The sequence below is a fragment of the Cherax quadricarinatus genome, chromosome 5 (assembly GCF_038502225.1).
Source record: "Cherax quadricarinatus isolate ZL_2023a chromosome 5, ASM3850222v1, whole genome shotgun sequence".
NCBI lineage: Eukaryota > Metazoa > Arthropoda > Malacostraca > Decapoda > Parastacidae > Cherax > Cherax quadricarinatus.
In genome coordinates, this window is record NC_091296.1 from 63,835,671 (window position 1) to 63,857,466 (window position 21,796).

The 21,796-nt window shown below is 51.9% G+C and overlaps 1 protein-coding gene across 1 annotated transcript in view; it reads right to left on the minus strand.

Moving 5' to 3' along the window:
- Positions 1-21,796, minus strand: part of LOC128685077 (protein draper-like) — a 1,011,482-nt gene that overhangs the window by 883,411 nt on the left and 106,275 nt on the right. The gene's annotated exons all lie outside the window — the stretch shown is intronic.

Sequence of the window (21,796 nt, forward strand, 5' to 3'; positions counted from 1 at the left end):
ATATATATATATATATATATATATATATATATATATATATATATATATATATATATATATATATATATATATATATATATATATATATATATATATATATATATATATATATAGACTGGTACATCTATGTCCATTTTGTCTATTATTTATTCAGTTAATTTCAGTTTCTCTTCCACTTTTTTCTCCTCACATTCGTCTGCTCATTTTTCTCATACTCTCAGCATCACGTATCATCATCTCCGTCAACATTCACATCTTCCTTTACCTTAAGTTCTTCCTCTTCTTCCATCCTCTCAATCTTTATCTCTCAGATTTTCTCATTTTTCTCCTCCCACTCCATCTCTGTCTCCTCTCCATCTCTTTCTCTAGCTCTCCCTCCTCACTTAATTTTTTTACACAGGGTTTAGTTAGATTAAGGTTCCTAACTTTATTTACAAACTAAAGCGTTGTTACCTGCCTCAGTTTAAATAAGGAACAGGGTGAAGCTGGAGTCATCTATGGGACAACTCCTCCACCATTAAATTTCCTCTTCCAGTTTCTGCTCTCACATCCTGTCCCATTTCTTTCTCTCCAAGGGAAAAGGAGTTCCTTAGCCCTAAGATTCTTGATCTAGGGATTTGGTGCGTCCTTCCACTTACTAGGATCAAGCCTGTGTGTCTTCCATTTCCCATGCTGCTGCGTCTGTAGTCAGTTGTCGGTGTCAAAGAGTGGCTCTCTGCCTGGGCGCATGGTGACGTGTTTGGGTTAGAATCTTCACCTGACCTGAGATACTGTACATGGTGGTAAACAATTTCACTCTACACTGCACACACACACACACACACACACACACACACACACACACACACACACACACACACACACACAAAACAGAAATATGACATACGAAAACACTGGAAGAAGAGGTAATCAGTCCCTCAGCCTGGAAACCGGTGTTCAGTGCCTTAGTATTGATGGCTCTGAAGCACAACCAGGAAGATATTTTCTTTCATTCTGGAGTCAGATGGGGTGCAGCAGTTGAAGCTACGTCAATTTTGGGCGGGGCCACTAATGACAATAGTTCATGCCCTCATTCTGTCGGTATTATGTACTATAAATGAATTATACATATGTGGCACAGTAACGCCATGGATATTTACTAAGCTCTGTGCCAACTGCTGATCATAACCTACACTACTTACACTAGTGGGCCCCGCTCACTTGTGACAACCCTTCAACTGTTGCACCTCATCTGACTCCAGTATGTAAGAAATCATCGTCCTCTCTGCGTTTCAGCGTTATCAAGACTAAGATACTGAACACCGGCTTCCAGGCTGAAGGACTAATTACTTTATCTTCTACTGTCTTCTAGCATCATCTCGCTATTGAACAGACAAAGCCACTGGTTGGCGAAACGTCTTCAGAAAAAAAGACACCCAGATATTGCACATGTGTCTAATTCCTCGTGTAGGGTCACAAAGTCTGGTAGATAACCAGCTTAGATCTGAGGAAGAACAAGCTTCCTGTAATTCCTTAGTTATAAATCAAGTGCACTTCCTGCACTCCTCTCTGCCTATAATCCACAAACCTTCTTTCCCTCACTACCATCTTCCTTTACAAACTCCTTTCCATCCATTTTTCCTCTCTCTCCCTGTCCCTTATCCTCTCTTTCTGTCTCTCTTCACTCAATCTTCTTCGTTTTTCACCTTCAAGGTAGGTGGCTGCCGAAGAGCTAAATATATACACATCTACTCTCCTGCCTTTTTCTCCCACGTGGTATCCTCTCGTGTGTATGTATGAGGTTGAAGGCGGATCAGGGACCAGAAATGACAGTATTACTGTCGGGGAATGACACTGCAATACTAAACTACGACATGGGAACCTCTCTAAGAATCACAGATCAATGACGAACAAGACCCGCCCATGCTGGTAGCATATATATATATATATATATTCAACAAGTCGGCGGTCTCCCACCGAGGCAGGGTGACCCAAAAAAGAAAATCCCCAAAAAGAAAATACTTTCATCATCATTCAACACTTTCACCACACTCACACAATATCACTGTTTTTGCAGAGGTGCTCAGAATACAACAGTTTAGAAGTATATACGTATAAAAATACACAATATATCCCCCCAAACTGCCAATATCCCAAACCCCTCCTTTAGAGTGCAGGCATTGTACTTCCCATTTCCAGGACTCAAGTCCGGTCATATAAAATAACCGGTTTCCCTGAATCCCTTTACTAAATATTACCCTGCTCACATTCCAACAGCTCGTCAGGTCCCAAATACCATTTGTCTCCATTCACACCTATCTAACACGCTCGCGCACGCTTGCTGAAAGTCCAAGCCCCTCGCCCACAAAACCTCCTTTACCCCTTCCTTCCAACCTTTTCGAGGACGACCCCTACCCCGCCTTCCTTCCCCTACAGATTTATAAGCTCTCCATGTCATTCTACTTTGATCCATTCTCTCTAAATGACCAAACCACCTCAACAACCCCTCTTAAGCCCTCTGACTAATACTTTTATTAACTCCACACCTTCTCCTAATTTCCACACTCCGAATTTTCTGCATAATATTTACACCACACATTGCCCTTAGACAGGACATCTCCACTGCCTCCAACCGTCTCCTCGCTGCTGCATTTACCACCCAAGCTTCACACCCATATAAGAGTGTTGGTACTACTATACTTTCATACATTCCCTTCTTTGCCTTAATAGATAACAATTTTTTGCCTTCACATATACCTCAACGCACCACTGGAGTTTACCTGGAGAGAGTTCCGGGGGTCAACGCCCCCGCGGCCCGGTCTGTGACCAGGCCTCCTGGTGGATCAGAGCCTGATCAACCAGGCTGTTACTGCTGGTTGCACGCAAACCAACGTACGAGCCACAGCCCGGCTGGTCAGGTACCGACTTTAGGTGCTTGTCCAGTGCCAGCTTGAAGACTGCCAGGGGTCTATTGGTAATCCTCCTTATGTATGCTGGGAGGCAGTTGAACAGTCTCGGGCCCCTGGCACTTACTGTATGGTCTCTTAACGTGCTAGTGACACCCCTGCTTTTCATTGGGGGGATGTTGCATCGTCTGCAAGTTCGGCACTAGTCCCTCTAGGATTTTCCAGGTGTATATAATCATGTATCTCTCCCGCCTGCGTTCCAGGGAATACAGGTTCAGGAACCTCAAGCACTCCCAGTAATTGAGGTGTTTTATCTCCGTTATGCGCGCCGTGAAGGTTCTCTGTACATTTTCTAGGTCAGCAATTTCACCTGCCTTGAAAGGTGCTGTTAGTGTGCAGCAATATTCCACTCACCTTTTTTCCTTCATCAATTCTATGATAACCTCATCCTTCATATATATATATATATATATATATATATATATATATATATATATATATATATAAATATATATATATATATATATATATATATATATATATATATATATATATTTATATATATATGTATATATATATATATATATATATATATATGTATATACATATATATATATATATATATGTATATATATATATACATATATATATATGTATATATATATGTATATATATATATATATATATATATATATATATATAGATATATATATATATATATATGTATATATATATATATACACTCTCACTATGCAGGTACACAGATGTGTTTATTTGTCCACAAATTATATTTCATAGTATCTTATCCTGCTCCTCACAGCTGTTGATTACAATTTTTACGACATCTTAAAGGCCGTGTGACTCACAGTACGTTAGCAATCATGCGTAATAGTTCTGGAATTTAATATTAAAACCACAACAACAACCATTTTGGTTATTAAGGATGCAGCTAGAGGCAGGAAGTCGTGTAGTGTAGTCTAGTCAGGAGGCGATTCAGCGTTTCTGGGCAATAGAGGGTGGCCTGGTGGCTAAAGCCCCCGCTTCACACACGGAGGGCCCGGGTTCGATTCCCGGCGGGTGGAAACATTTCGACACGTTTCCTTACACCTGTTGTCCTGTTCACCTAGCAGCAAATAGGTACCTGGGTGTTAGTCGACTGGTGTGGGTCGCATCCTGGGGGACAAGATTAAGGACCCCAATGGAAATAAGTTAGACAGTCCTCGATGACGCACTGACTTTCTTGGGTTATCCTGGGTGGCTAACCCTCCGGGGTTAAAAATCCGAACGAAATCTTATCTTATCTTATCTAGTCCGAAGGCACCGAGGGGTCACTGGTGGCTCTTTAACAGAGTCTCCCCCTCAGCTCGTCTCACGAGACACCCAGGACAAGCTCATCCAAAGATTTCAAAAGAAAACGGGGACGAGGAAAGCTCAGGAGAGCGCATAGCAAACCCCTGACAGACTGTCTGTCCCTTAGAGCCCTAGGCTCAACCCAAAGGGCTTGGTTTCAGTAAGATAAGATAAGATAAGATTTCGTTCGGATTTTTAACCCCGGAGGGTTAGCCACCCAGGATAACCCAAGAAAGTCAGTGCGTCATCGAGGACTGTCTAACTTATTTCCATTGGGGTCCTTAATCTTGTCCCCCAGGATGCGACCCACACCAGTCGACTAACACCCAGGTACCTATTTGCTGCTAGGTGAACAGGACAACATGTGTAAGGAAACGTGTCGAAATGTTTCCACCCGCCGGGAATCGAACCCGGGCCCTCCGTGTGTGAAGCGGGAGCTTTAGCCACCAGGCCACCAGGCCAGAGGAGTTGGTATTATTATTATTATTATAATCAAGGGGGAAGCGCTAAACCCGGAGGATTATACAGCGCCTGGGGGGGGGGGATGTGGAAGGCATTCAGGCTTAATTCGGGGAACTGGAGCACAGATCCAATTCCCTAAATCAAGAGCCCCTCACCAACATCAAGGAACCTTCCTTGAGGGGAGAGGAGTTGGTAGACTCGTGTGGGTCTTAACTGGGTTAGAGCACAGGACCTTCAAGGTAATATAAGCCATACTGCTGGGCTTTTTTTTGCTGATTCCGTGTTGTTTATCCTCCAGGGTGGATAACCCGGAGTCGTCTGCACCATTCGAATTTCGTGCTATAAATCGTGCAGTCAGTGAATTGATGAATGAACACCCAAGTAAACATCGTGTTCCACTCAAGCATTTGCTTATTCCTGATAGCAAATGAGCAAAATTTCTGCTAACACATGCTACCGCTACCCCCTCAGCCCTGCTAGCGACTACCATCACACCTCAGCCCTGCTAGGGACTACCATCACACCTCAGCCCTGCTAGGGACTACCATCACACCTCAGTCCTGCTAAGGACTACCATCACACCTCAGCCCTGCTAGCGACTACCATCACACCTCAGCCCTGCTAGGGACTACCATCACACCTCAGCCCTGCTAGCGACTACCATCACACCTCAGCCCTGCTAGCGACTACCATCACACCTCAGCCCTGCTAGCGACTACCATCACACCTCAGCCCTGCTAGCGACTACCATCACACCTCAGCCCTGCTAGCGACTACCATCACACCTCAGCCCTGCTAGCGACTACCATCACACCTCAGCCCTGCTAGCGACTACCATCACACCTCAGCCCTGCTAGCGACTACCATCACACCTCAGCCCTGCTAGCGACTACCATCACACCTCAGCCCTGCTAGGGACCACCATCACACCTCAGCCCTGCTAGGGACTACCATCACACCTCAGCCCTGCTAGGGACCACCATCACACCTCAGCCCTGCTAGGGACTACCATCACACCTCAGCCTTGCTAGCGACTACCATCACACCTCACCCCTGCTAGCGACTACCATCACACCTCAGCCCTGCTAGGGACTACCATCACACCTCAGCCTTGCTAGCAACTTCCATCACACCTCAGTCCTGCTAGGAACTGCCATCACACTTCGGCCCTGCTAGGGACCACCATCACACCTCAGCCCTGCTAGGAACTACCCCTCACACCTCAGCCCTGCTAGGGACCACCATCACACCTCAGCCCTGCTAGGGACTACCATCACACCTCAGCCCTGCTAGGGACTACCATCACACCTCAGCCCTGCTAGCGACTACCATCACACCTCAGCCCTGCTAGGGACTACCATCACACCTCAGCCCTGCTAGCGACTACCATCACACCTCAGCCCTGCTAGGGACTACCATCACACCTCAGCCCTGCTAGCGACTACCATCACACCTCAGCCCTGCTAGGGACCACCATCACACCTCAGCCCTGCTAGGGACTACCATCACACCTCAGCCCTGCTAGGGACCACCATCACACCTCAGCCCTGCTAGCGAGTACCATCATACCTCAGCCCTGCTAGGGACTACCATCACACCTCAGCCCTGCTAGGGACTACCATCACACCTCAGCCCTGCTAGGGACCACCATCACACCTCAGCCCTGCTAGCGACTACCATCACACCTCAGCCCTGCTAGGGACTACCATCACACCTCAGCCCTGCTAGGAACTGCCATCACACTTCAGCCCAGCTAGAAACTCTCCCTTAGACCTCAGTCCTGCTATCGACTACCATCACACCTCAGCCCTGCTAGCGACTACCATCACACCTCAGCCCTGCTAGGGACTACCATCACACCTCAGCCCTGCTAGGGACTACCATCACACCTCAGCCCTGCTAGGGACCACCATCACACCTCAGCCCTGCTAGCGACTACCATCACACCTCAGCCCTGCTAGGGACTACTGTCATTGTGAAGATTTACTCAGCCCTGTAACAACTTCAGACAGTATTACCAAGGCTGGCTCCTCCTCAGGAATATTAATGAATAGAAACAGAAATAATAATTCACAAAGATAAACACTTTATTATTTAGTAATACAAAGATAAAATATTGAAACATGAAGGTGTATCCAACTTGAAAGAAAAATGAAAAATGAAATGAAAAATTGCCATTTGACTTCAACGCTAATATGTACAAATAAACTGGTGTGTCTGGTTGATGTTGACACCGTCTTGTAGAAATTGTAGCCGTTGATGATGTGTGTGTGTGTGGGGGGGGTCACAGGTGTTTAGTGACAACCCAACGATTAGTTCTTCACAGAGTCTATAGCCTTGAATAGTCAGTCCAGATGACAGGAACGCAGGTTCTTTACCACTACAAAGATGAGGGGTAGTGTCCTGTACAATTAAACAGGTAGGTAGATTATAAGGTGACGTCCCAAGACCGTTTTCAGTCCGTCTCCTTCAACACTTCTCGTTGGTTGGCAGGTGACCCGATCTGTCATTCCAAGCTGGAAAGAGACAGGTTACCCACTGCTTAAGAAATCACTCTCCATGATAAGTGCAAGATACTTAAAAAAGGTAGTGATTATGTAAAAGTTTTATGGGGAGCTTAAAACTGAAAGGACTAAGTTTATTATTGGTCAAAAGTGAAGCTTTCAACCAATATCCACTAGAATAGGAGCAGAGGCTATTACAGTTGTGCTGGGAGCTGTGAGTCGAGTGATTACTATTTGGCCAGAGCCCCACATGTCACCTTTTGGGGTGGGGAGAAACGGGTGGGGGATAGCAGGAGCGAGACTGACCCTACCTTAACAAGCAGCTGGCAATCAAGCTATCGCTACCATATACTCGCCCGCTACTCCTATCTGTTGAACTTTTCCCTCACAATCACACCTCAGCCCTGTGAGGGACTACCATTACACCTCAGCCCTGTTACGGACTACCATCACACCTCAGCCCTGCTAGGGACTACAATCACACCTCAGCCTTGCTAGTGACTACCATCACACCTCAGCCCTGTTAGGGACTTCTATTACACCTCAGCCCTGTTAGGGACTACCATCACACCTCAGCCCTGCTAGGGACTACCATCACACCTCAGCCCTGCTAGGGACTACCATCACACCTCAGTCCTGCTAGGGACTACCATCACACCTCAGCCCTTCTACAGACTGCCATCACACCTCAGCCCTGCTAGAGACTGCCATCATACCTCAGCCCTGCTAGGGACTACCATCACACCTCAGCCCTGCTAGGGACTACCATCACACCTCAGTCCTGCTAGGGACTACCATCACACCTCAGCCCTTCTAGAGACTGCCATCACACCTCAGCCCTGCTAGGGACCACCATTACACCTCAGCCCTGCTAGGGACTACTATCACACCTCAGCCCTGCTAGCGACTACCATCACACCTCAGCCCTGCTAGGAACTAGCCCCCGTCAGCAGACTCTGCTGACACACGCTACCACTGGCGATATAAGGAAAATTGAGTTACCTTGTATTTCTTCCCTCAACCCGGGAACACGCAGACCGGAACACAGGTTAGTCCACTAAAATACTGCGTTGAAAATTGCAGGAGTGAGGGTGAGTTTGGAGGGCGAGTGATGGAGAGAGTTTGGAGGACGAGTGATGGACAGAGTTTGGAGGACAAGTGATGGAGAGGCTTCAGGAAGGACAGTGATGGAGAGGCTTCAGGAGGGCGAGTTATGGAGAGGCTTCAGGAGGGCGAGTTATGGAGAGGCTTCAGGAAGGCGAGTTATGGAGAGGCTTCAGGTCGGAGGCTTCACCTGCTACCGTCAAATTCAGCAAGAAAAGAAACATCGCTGGCAAGAATTTGACAGAAGTCAGTTTCCAGCAACCATCTCCTTATGACTTGACTGTCTTGACCTGGGTGGACCCCCCCTTCCCCCATCACTCCTTCCCTCTCCTTCATCCCTCTCAGTGATCCTTCTTGATCCTTCCTCTTGATCTATCTTCTTTGTCTCTCTCTCTCATTCTCTCTCTCCCTCTCTCTCTCTCTCTCTCTCGTTCTCTCTCCCTTTCATTGATTCTTCTCGATTGATCTTCTCTCTCTACTTGATCGCACGTCTACATTTTCCTCCGATTCCCTCTATCTCCTGTCCTTCGCAACGCGAGTGCAATTCTGTTGGATGAAACACACAGCTTCATCGTGGAAAAATGCACGTCTCTGAGGAGACTAGAGCTAGAATACTCCACAATAATGCTGGCGTGATATTCGTCTGTGTGGTCGTAGTTCTGGCCTATGCTAACCTTCCTAGTGTGTGTAGTAATTCACCTTCTTAATTGACATTTATTATAGGATATATATTAAAGGACATTTATTGAAGAATATTTACATTTAATAAAATGAATTTATTAAGGAATATTTACTGAAGGACATTGATTAAAGACATTAAATTGCATTTATTAAATGTCCTGAATGGCCATTTACTAACACTTCATGTTACACTGTTTTACATCTTTGTAACGTTGCATGTAAGACCGCTCCACTACCAATGTTGTCCCAACACCGCTCCACTACCAATGTTGTCCCAACACCGCTCCACTACCAATGTTGTCCCAACACCGCTCCACTACTAATGTTGTCCCAACACCGCTCCAGTACCAATGTTGTCCCAACACCGCACCACTACCAATGTTGTCCCAACACCGCTCCACTACCAATGTTGTCCCAACACCGCTCCACTACCAATGTTGTCCCAACACCGCTCCACTACCAATGTTGTCCCAACACCGCTCCACTACCAATGTTGTCCCAACACTGCTCCACTACCAATGTTGTCCCAACACCGCTCCACTACCAATGTTGTCCCAACACCGCTCCACTACCAATGTTGTCCCAACACCGCTCCACTACCAATGTTGTCCCAACACCGCTCCACTACCAATGTTGTCCCAACACCGCTCCACTACCAATGTTGTCCCAACATCGCTCCAGTACCAATGTTGTCCCGACACCGCTCCACTACCAAAGTTGTCCCAACACCGCTCCACTACCAATGTTGTCCCAACACCGCTCCACTACCAATGTTGTCCCAACACCGCTCCACTACCAATGTTGTCCCAACACCGCTCCACTACCAAAGTTGTCCCAACACCGCTCCAGTACCAATGTTGTCCCAACACCGCTCCACTACCAATGTTGTCCCAACACCGCTCCACTACCAATGTTGTCCCAACACCGCTCCACTACCAATGTTGTCCCAACACCGCTCCACTACCAATGTTGTCCCAACACTGCTCCACTACCAATGTTGTCCCAACACCGCTCCACTACCAATGTTGTCCCAACACCGCTCCACTACCAATGTTGTCCCAACACCGCTCCACTACCAATGTTGTCCCAACACCGCTCCACTACCAATGTTGTCCCAACACCGCTCCACTACCAATGTTGTCCCAACACCGCTCCAGTACCAATGTTGTCCCAACACCGCTCCACTACCAATGTTGTCCCAACACCGCTCCACTACCAATGTTGTCCCAACACCGCTCCACTACCAATGTTGTCCCAACACCGCTCCACTACCAATGTTGTCCCAACACCGCTCCACTACCAAAGTTGTCCCAACACCGCTCCAGTACCAATGTTGTCCCAACACCGCTCCACTATCAATGTTGTCCCAACACTGCTCCACTACCAATGTTGTCCCAACACCGCTCCAGTACCAATGTTGTCCCAACACCGCTCCACTACCAATGTTGTCCCAACACCGCTCCACTACCAATGTTGTCCCAACACCGCTCCACTACCAATGTTGTCCCAACACCGCTCCACTACCAATGTTGTCCCAACACCGCTCCACTACCAATGTTGTCCCAACACCGCTCCACTACCAATGTTGTCCCAACACCGCTCCACTACCAATGTTGTCCCAACACCGCTCCACTACCAATGTTGTCCCAACACCGCTCCACTACCAATGTTGTCCCAACACCGCTCCACTACCAAAGTTGTCCCAACACTGCTCCACTACCAAAGTTGTCCCAACACCGCTCCACTACCAATGTTGTCCCAACACCGCTCCACTACCAATGTTGTCCCAACACCGCTCCACTACCAATGTTGTCCCAACACCGCTCCAGTACCAATGTTGTCCCAACACCGCTCCACTACCAATGTTGTCCCAACACCGCTCCACTACCAATGTTGTCCCAACACCGCTCCACTACCAATGTTGTCCCAACACCGCTCCACTACCAATGTTGTCCCAACACCGCTCCACTACCAATGTTGTCCCAACACCGCTCCACTACCAAAGTTGTCCCAACACCGCTCCACTACCAATGTTGTCCCAACACCGCTCCAGTACCAATGTTGTCCCAACACCGCTCCACTACCAATGTTGTCCCAACACCGCTCCACTACCAATGTTGTCCCAACACCGCTCCACTACCAATGTTGTCCCAACACCGCTCCACTACCAATGTTGTCCCAACACCGCTCCACTACCAATGTTGTCCCAACACCGCTCCAGTACCAATGTTGTCCCAACACCGCTCCACTACCAATGTTGTCCCAACACCGCTCCACTACCAATGTTGTTCCAACACCGCTCCACTACCAATGTTGTCCCAACACCGCTCCACTACTAATGTTGTCCCAACACCGCTCCAGTACCAATGTTGTCCCAACACCGCTCCACTACCAATGTTGTCCCAACACCGCTCCACTACCAATGTTGTCCCAACACCGCTCCACTACCAATGTTGTCCCAACACCGCTCCACTACCAATGTTGTCCCAACACTGCTCCACTACCAATGTTGTCCCAACACCGCTCCACTACTAATGTTGTCCCAACACCGCTCCACTACCAATGTTGTCTCAACACCGCTCCACTACTAATGTTGTCCCAACACCGCTCCACTACCAAAGTTGTCCCAACACCGCTCCACTACCAAAGTTGTCCCAACACCGCTCCACTACCAAAGTTGTCCCAACACCGCTCCACTACCAAAGTTGTCCCAACACCGCTCCACTACCAATGTTGTCCCAACACCGCTCCACTACCAAAGTTGTCCCAACACCGCTCCACTACCAAAGTTGTCCCAACACCGCTCCACTACCAATGTTGTCCCAACACCGCTCCACTACCAATGTTGTCCCAACACCGCTCCACTACCAATGTTGTCCCAACACCGCTCCACTACCAATGTTGTCCCAACACCGCTCCACTACCAATGTTGTCCCAACATCGCTCCAGTACCAATGTTGTCCCAACACCGCTCCACTACCAATGTTGTCCCAGCACCGCTCCACTACCAATGTTGTCCCAACACCGCTCCACTACCAATGTTGTCCCAACACCGCTCCACTACCAATGTTGTCCCAACACCGCTCCACTACCAAAGTTGTCCCAACACCGCTCCACTACCAAAGTTGTCCCAACACCGCTCCACTACCAAAGTTGTCCCAACACCGCTCCACTACCAAAGTTGTCCCAACACCGCACCACTACCAATGTTGTCCCAACACCGCTCCACTACCAATGTTGTCCCAACACCGCTCCACTACCAATGTTGTCCCAACACCGCTCCACTACCAATGTTGTCCCAACACCGCTCCACTACCAATGTTGTCCCAACACCGCTCCACTACCAATGTTGTCCCAACATCGCTCCAGTACCAATGTTGTCCCAACACCGCTCCACTACCAATGTTGTCCCAGCACCGCTCCACTACCAATGTTGTCCCAACACCGCTCCACTACCAATGTTGTCCCAACACCGCTCCACTACCAATGTTGTCCCAACACCGCTCCACTACCAAAGTTGTCCCAACACCGCTCCACTACCAAAGTTGTCCCAACACCGCTCCACTACCAAAGTTGTCCCAACACCGCTCCACTACCAAAGTTGTCCCAACACCGCACCACTACCAATGTTGTCCCAACACCGCTCCACTACCAATGTTGTCCCAACACCGCTCCACTACAAATGTTGTCCCAACACCGCTCCACTACCAAAGTTGTCCCAACACTGCTCCACTACCAAAGTTGTCCCAACACCGCTCCACTACCAAAGTTGTCCCAACACCGCTCCACTACCAAAGTTGTCCCAACACCGCTCCACTACCAATGTTGTCCCAACACCGCTCCACTACCAATGTTGTCCCAACACCGCTCCACTACCAATGTTGTCCCAACACCGCTTCACTACCAATGTTGTCCCAACACCGCTCCAGTACCAATGTTGTCCCAACACCGCTCCACTACCAATGTTGTCCCAACACCGCTCCACTACCAAAGTTGTCCCAACACCGCTCCACTACCAATGTTGTCCCAACACCGCTCCACTACCAATGTTGTCCCAACACCGCTCCACTACCAATGTTGTCCCAACACCGCTCCACTACCAATGTTGTCCCAACACCGCTCCACTACCAATGTTGTCCCAACACCGCTCCACTACCAATGTTGTCCCAACATCGCTCCAGTACCAATGTTGTCCCAACACCGCTCCACTACCAATGTTGTCCCAACACCGCTCCACTACCAATGTTGTCCCAACACCGCTCCACTACTAATGTTGTCCCAACACCGCTCCACTACCAAAGTTGTCCCAACACCGCTCCACTACCAAAGTTGTCCCAACACCGCTCCACTACCAAAGTTGTCCCAACACCGCTCCACTACCAAAGTTGTCCCAACACCGCACCACTACCAATGTTGTCCCAACACCGCTCCACTACCAATGTTGTCCCAACACCGCTCCACTACAAATGTTGTCCCAACACCGCTCCACTACCAAAGTTGTCCCAACACTGCTCCACTACCAAAGTTGTCCCAACACCGCTCCACTACCAAAGTTGTCCCAACACCGCTCCACTACCAATGTTGTCCCAACACCGCTCCACTACCAATGTTGTCCCAACACCGCTTCACTACCAATGTTGTCCCAACACCGCTCCACTACTAATGTTGTCCCAACACCGCTCCACTACCAATGTTGTCCCAACACCGCTCCACTACCAATGTTGTCCCAACACCGCTCCACTACCAATGTTGTCCCAACACCGCTTCACTACCAATGTTGTCCCAACACCGCTCCAGTACCAATGTTGTCCCAACACCGCTCCACTACCAATGTTGTCCCAACACCGCTCCACTACCAATGTTGTCCCAACACCGCTCCACTACCAATGTTGTCCCAACACCGCTCCACTACCAATGTTGTCCCAACACCTCTCCACTACCAAAGTTGTCCCAACACCGCTCCACTACCAATGTTGTCCCAACACCGCTCCACTACCAATGTTGTCCCAACACCGCTCCACTACCAATGTTGTCCCAACACCGCTCCACTACCAATGTTGTCCCAACACCGCTCCACGACCAATGTTGTCCCAACACCGCTCCACTACCAATGTTGTCCCAACACCGCTCCACTACCAATGTTGTCCCAACATCGCTCCAGTACCAATGTTGTCCCAACATCGCTCCAGTACCAATGTTGTCCCAACACCGCTCCACTACCAATGTGGTCCCAACACCGCTCCACTACCAATGTTGTCCCAACACCGCTCCACTACCAATGTTGTCCCAACACCGCTCCACTACCAATGTTGTCCCAACACCGCTCCACTACCAAAGTTGTCCCAACACCGCTCCACTACCAAAGTTGTCCCAACACCGCTCCACTACCAAAGTTGTCCCAACACCGCTCCACTACCAAAGTTGTCCCAACACCGCTCCACTACCAATGTTGTCCCAACACCGCTCCACTACCAATGTTGTCCCAACACCGCTCCACTACAAATGTTGTCCCAACACCGCTCCACTACCAAAGTTGTCCCAACACTGCTCCACTACCAAAGTTGTCCCAACACCGCTCCACTACCAAAGTTGTCCCAACACCGCTCCACTACCAATGTTGTCCCAACACCGCTCCACTACCAATGTTGTCCCAACACCGCTCCACTACCAAAGTTGTCCCAACACCGCTCCACTACCAATGTTGTCCCAACACCGCTCCACTACCAATGTTGTCCCAACACCGCTCCACTACCAATGTTGTCCCAACACCGCTCCACTACCAATGTTGTCCCAACACCGCTCCACTACCAATGTTGTCCCAACACCGCTCCACTACCAATGTTGTCCCAACACCGCTCCACTACCAATGTTGTCCCAACACCGCTCCACTACCAATGTTGTCCCAACACCGCTCCACTACCAAAGTTGTCCCAACACCGCTCCACTACCAATGTTGTCCCAACACCGCTCCACTACCAATGTTGTCCCAACACCGCTCCACTATCAATGTTGTCCCAACACCGCTCCACTACCAATGTTGCTCCACTACCAATGTTGTCCCAACACCACTCCACTACCAATGTTGTCCCAACACCGCTCCACTACCAATGTTGTCCCAACACCGCTCCACTACCAATGTTTTCCCAACACCGCTCCAGTACCAATGTTGTCCCAACACCGCTCCACTACCAATGTTGTCCCAACACCGCTCCACTACCAATGTTGTCCCAACACCGCTCCACTACCAATGTTGTCCCAACACCGCTCCACTACCAAAGTTGTCCCAACACCGCTCCACTACCAATGTTGTCCCAACACCGCTCCACTACCAATGTTGTCCCAACACCGCTCCACTATCAATGTTGTCCCAACACCGCTCCACTACCAATGTTGTCCCAACACCACTCCACTACACAACCCCGCCCCACGACCATTGTTTTCCCAACACCGCTCCACTACCAATGTTTTCCCAACACCGCTCCACTACCAATGTTGTCCCAACACCGCTCCACTACCAATGTTGTCCCAACACCGCTCCACTACCAATGTTGTCCCAACACCGCTCCACTACCAATGTTGTCCCAACACCGCTCCACTACCAATGTTGTCCCAACACCGCTCCACTACCAATGTTGTCCCAACACCGCTCCACTACCAATGTTGTCCCAACACCGCTCCACTACCAATGTTGTCCCAACACCGCTCCACTACCAATGTTGTCCCAACACCGCTCCACTACCAATGTTGTCCCAACACCGCTCCACTACCAATGTTGTCCCAACACCGCTCCACTACCAATGTTGTCCCAAGACCGCTCCACTACCAAAGTTGTCCCAACACCGCTCCACTACCAATGTTGTCCCAACACCGCTCCACTACCAATGTTGTCCCAACACCGCTCCACTACCAATGTTGTCCCAACACCGCTCCACTACCAATGTTGTCCCAACACCGCTCCACTACCAATGTTGTCCCAACACCGCTCCACTACCAATGTTGTCCCAACACCGCTCCACTACGAATGTTGTCCCAACACCGCTCCACTACCAAAGTTGTCCCAACACCGCTCCACTACCAATGTTGTCCCAACACCGCTCCACTACCAATGTTGTCCCAACACCGCTCCACTACCAATGTTGTCCCAACACCGCTCCACTACCAATGTTGTCCCAACACCGCTCCACTACGAATGTTGTCCCAACACCGCTCCACTACCAAAGTTGTCCCAACACCGCTCCACTACCAAAGTTGTCCCAACACCGATTCACCAACAACGGTTCACTAAGCTCACGTTGCCTTATCAAAGTTAACGGTGGAAACAGTGAAGGTGAAGCACCGAGGTGGAGCCAGATACATCACTCTCAGCGTCCAGGTGTGTGCAGCACCGAGGTGGAGCCAGATACATCACTCTCAGCGTCCAGGTGTTGCAGCACCGAGGTGGAGCAAGATACATCACTCTCAGCGTCCAGGTGTGTGAAGCACCGAGGTGGAGCCAGATACATCACTCTCAGCGTCCAGGTGTGTGAAGCACCGAGGTGGAGCCAGATACATCACTCTCAGCGTCCAGGTGTGTGAAGCACCGAGGTGGAGCAAGATACATCACTCTCAGCGTCCAGGTGTGTGAAGCACCGAGGTGGAGCAAGATACATCACTCTCAGCGTCCAGGTGTGTGAAGCACCGAGGTGGAGCAAGATACATCACTCTCAGCGTCCAGGTGTGTGAAGCACCGAGGTGGAGCAAGATACATCACTCTCAGCGTCCAGGTGTGTGAAGCACCGAGGTGGAGCAAGATACATCACTCTCAGCGTCCAGGTGTGTGAAGCACCGAGGTGGAGCAAGATACATCACTCTCAGCGTCCAGGTGTTGCAGCCGCCCTGCCTCCAAGAACACGTAACCTAACTTCTTCCCATGGAGGCCAGCGGGAGTGTGACCTCCATGGAGGCCAGCGGGAGTGTGACTTCCATGGAGGCCAGCGGGAGTGTGACTTCCATGGAGGCCAGCGGGAGTGAGACTTCCATGGAGGCCAGCGGGAGTGAGACCTCCATGGAGGCCAGCGGGAGTGTGACCTCCATGCAGGCCAGCGGGAGTGTGACCTCCATGGAGGCCAGCGGGAGTGTGACTTCCATGGAGGCCAGCGGGAGTGAGACTTCCATGGAAGCCAGCGGGAGTGAGACCTCCATGCAGGCCAGCGGGAGTGTGACCTCCATGGAGGCCAGCGGGAGTGTGAATTCCATGGAGGCCAGCGGGAGTGAGACTTCCATGGAGGCCAGCGGGAGTGAGACCTCCATGGAGGCCAGCGAGAGTGTGACCTCCATGCAGGCCAGCGGGAGTGTGACCTCCATGGAGGCCAGCGGGAGTGAGATTTCCATGGAGGCCAGCGGGAGTGAGACCTCCATGGAGGCCAGCGGGAGTGAGACCTTCATGGAGGCCAGCGGGAGTGAGACCTCCATGGAGGCCAGCGGGAGTGTGACCTCCATGGAGGCCAGCGGGAGTGTGACCTCCATGGAGGCCAGCGGGAGTGAGACCTCCATGGAGGCCAGCGGGAGAGAGACTTCCATGGAGGCCAGCGGGAGTGTGACCTCCATGGAGGCCAGCGGGAGTGTAACCTCCATGGAGGCCAGCGGGAGTGTGACCTCCATGGAGGCCAGCGGGAGTGAGACTTCCATGGAGGCCAGCGGAAGTGAGACTTCCATGGAGGCCAGCGGGAGTGAGACCTCCATGGAGGCCAGCGGGAGTGAGACCTCCATGCAGGCCAGCGGGAATGAGACCTCCATGGAGGCCAGCGGAAGTGAGACCTTCATGGAGGCCAGCGGGAATGAGACCTCCATGCAGGCCAGCGGGAGTGAGACTTCCATGGAGGCCAGCGGGAATGAGACCTCCATGGAGGCTAGCGGGAGTGAGACCTCCATGGAGGCCAGCGGGAGTGTGACCTCCATGGAGGCCAGCGGGAGTGAGACCTCCATGGAGGCTAGCGGGAGTGAGACCTCCATGGAGGCCAGCGGGAGTGTGACCTCCATGGAGGCCAGCGGGAGTGAGACCTCCATGGAGGCTAGCGGGAGTGAGACCTCCATGGAGGCCAGCGGGAGTGTGACCTCCATGGAGGCCAGCGGGAGTTTGACCTCCATGGAGGCCAGCGGGAATGAGACCTCCATGGAGGCCAGCGGGAATGAGACCTCCATGGAAGCCAGCGGAAGTGAGACCTCCATGGAGGCCAGCGGGAGTGAGACCTCCATGGAGGCCAGCGGGAGTGAGACCTCCATGGAGGCCAGCGGGAATGAGACCTCCATGCAGGCCAGCGGGAATGAGACCTCCATGGAGGCCAGCGGAAGTGAGACCTCCATGGAGGCCAGCGGGAATGAGACCTCCATGGAGGCCAGCGGGAGTGAGACCTCCATGGAGGCCAGCGGGAATGAGACCTCCATGGAGGCCAGCAGGAGTGAGACCTCCATGGAGGCCAGCGGGAATGAGACCTCCATGGAGGCCAGCGGAAGTGAGACCTCCATGGAGGCCATCGGGAGTGAGACCTCCATTGACGCCAGCGGGAATGAGACCTCCATGCAGGCCAGCGGGAGTGAGACCTCCATGGAGGCCAGCGGGAGTGTGACCTCCATGGAGGCCAGCGGGAATGAGACCTCCATGGAGCCCAGCGGGAGTGTGACCTCCATGGAGGCCAGCGGGAATGAGACCTCCATGGAGGCCAGCGGGAGTGAGACCTCCATGGAGGCCAGCGGGAGTGAGACCTCCATGGAGGCCAGCGGGAGTGAGACCTCCATGGAGGCCAGCGGGAGTGAGACCTCCATGGAGGCCAGCGGGAATGAGACCTCCATGGAGGCCATCGGGAGTGTGACCGCCATGGAGGCCAGCGGGAATGAGACCTCCATGGAGGCCAGCGGGAGTGTGACCTCCATGGAGGCCAGCGGGAATGAGACCTCCATGGAGGCCAGCGGGAGTGAGACCTCCATGGAGGCCAGCGGGAGTGAGACCTCCATGGAGGCCAGCGGGAGTTTGACCTCCATGGAGGCCAGGGGGAGTGTGACCTCCATGGAGGCCAGCGGGAATGAGACCTCCATGGAGGCCAGCGGGAGTGAGACCTCCATGGAGGCCAGCGGGAATGCGACCTCCATGGAGGCCAGCGGGAATGAGACCTCCATGGAGGCCAGCGGGAGTGAGACCTCCATGGAGGCCAGCGGGAGTGAGACCTCCATGGAGGCCAGCGGGAGTGTGACCTCCATGGAGGCCAGCGGGAGTGTGACCTCCATGGAGGCCAGCGGGAATGAGACCTCCATGGAGGCCAGCGGGAGTGTGACCTCCATGGAGGCCAGCGGGAATGAGACCTCCATGGAGGCCAGCGGGAGTGAGACCTCCATGGAGGCCAGCGGGAATGAGACCTCCAGGGAGGCCAGCGGAAGTGAGACCTCCATGGAGGCCAGCGGGAATGAGACCTCCATGGACGCCAGCGGGAATGAGACCTCCATGCAGGCCAGCGGGAGTGAGACCTCCATGGAGGCCAGCGGGGATGAGACCTCCATGGAGGCCAGCGGGAGTGAGACCTCCATGGAGGCCAGCGGGAGTGAGACCTCCATGGAGGCCAGCGGGAGTGTGACCTCCATGGAGGCCAGCGGGAATGAGATCTCCATGGAGGCCAGCGGGAGTGAGACCTCCATGGAGGCCAGCGGGAGTGAGACCTCCATGGAGGCCAGCGGGAGTGAGACCTCCATGGAGGCCAGCGGGAATGAGACCTCCATGGAGGCCATCGGGAGTGTGACCTCCATGGAGGCCAGCGGGAATGAGACCTCCATGGAGGCCAGCGGGAGTGAGACCTCCATGGAGGCCAGCGGGAATGAGACCTCCATGGAGGCCAGCGGGAGTGAGACCTCCATGGAGGCCAGCGGGAGTGAGACCTCCATGGAGGCCAGCGGGAGTGTGACCTCCATGGAGGCCAGCGGGAGTGTGACCTCCATGGAGGCCAGCGGGAATGAGACCTCCATGGAGGCCAGCGGGAGTGAGACCTCGATGGAGGCCAGCGGGAATGAGACCTCCATGGAGGGCAGCGGGAATGAGACCTCCGTGGAGGCCTGCGGGAGTGAGACCTCCATGGAGACCAGCGGGAGTGAGACCTCCATGGAGGCCAGCGGGAGAGTGACCTCCATGGAGGCCAGCGGGAGTGTGACCTCCATGGAGGCCAGCGGGAATGAGACCTCCATGGAGGCCAGCGGGAGTGAGACCTCCATGGAGGCCAGCGGGAATGAGACCTCCATGGAGGCCAGCGGGAATGAGACCTCCATGGAGGCCAGCGGGAGTGAGACCTCCATGGAGGGCAGCGGGAATGAGACCTCCATGGAGGCCAGCGGGAATGAGACCTAAATGGAGGCCAGCGGGAGTGAGACCTCCATGGAGGCCAGCGGGAGTGAGACCTCCATGGAGGCCAGCGGGAGTGAGACCTCCATGGAGGCCAGCGGGAGTGTGACCTCCATGGAGGCACAGAGACCTGAGTGGACCAGACACAGAGACCTGAGTGAACCAGACACGGAGACCTGAGTGAACCAGACACAGAGACCTGAGTGGACCAGACACAGAGACCTGAGTGGACCAGACACAGAGACCTGAGTGGACCAGACACAGAGACCTGAGTGAACCAGACACAGAGACCTGAGTGAACCAGACACAGAGACCTGAGTGAACCAGACACAGAGACCTGAGTGAACCAGACACAGAGACCTGAGTGGACCAGACACAGAGACCTGAGTGGACCAGACACAGAGACCTGAGTGAACCAGACACAGAGACCTGAGTGAACCAGACACAGAGACCTGAGTGAACCAGACACAGAGACCTGAGTGGACCAGACACAGAGACCTGAGTGGACCAGACACAGAGACCTGAGTGGACCAGACACAGAGACCTGAGTGAACCAGACACAGAGACCTGAGTGAACCAGACACAGAGACCTGAGTGAACCAGACACAGAGACCTGAGTGAACCAGACACAGAGACCTGAGTGGACCAGACACAGAGACCTGAGTGGACCAGACACAGAGACCTGAGTGAACCAGACACAGAGACCTGAGTGAACCAGACACAGAGACCTGAGTGAACCAGACACAGAGACCTGAGTGAACCAGACACAGAGACCTGAGTGAACCAGACACAGAGACCTGAGTGAACCAGACACAGAGACCTGAGTGAACCAGACACAGAGACCTGAGTGAACCAGACACAGAGACCTGAGTGGACCAGACACAGAGACCTGAGTGGACCAGACACAGAGACCTGAGTGGACCAGACACAGAGACCTGAGTGAACCAGACACAGAGACCTGAGTGAACCAGACACAGAGACCTGAGTGAACCAGACACAGAGACCTGAGTGGACCAGACACAGAGACCTGAGTGAACCAGACACAGAGACCTGAGTGGACCAGACAAGGGCGGAATATTCTTTAAAAATATTGAAATTCGGGTCCTAAAAGCAGCAAAGAGAAACTTTTATTTATGGATAATAGAAAGGAAAATGCAAATGGATTATTTCCCAATTGATTGGGGCAAGACTTACCATGTTTTAGTCCCGATGGACTGAAGATGGCCACTTGTTGCATAAGGTTTCCTTAATAAATGTCTTGATCAGTGCAGAGGAGTCTTTGACCTACAACTTGTCTGTACCACAGGCTCAGCCATGATGAGTGGGAGATCAGGTAAGTTAGGTCAAGTTAGGTTATGTTTGGTCAGGTTATGTTAAGTTAGGTTAGGTTAGGTTAGGTAAGGTTTGTCAGGAAACAGGATAAGTGTTTTCTGAAGCGGGTCTTAAGTCAT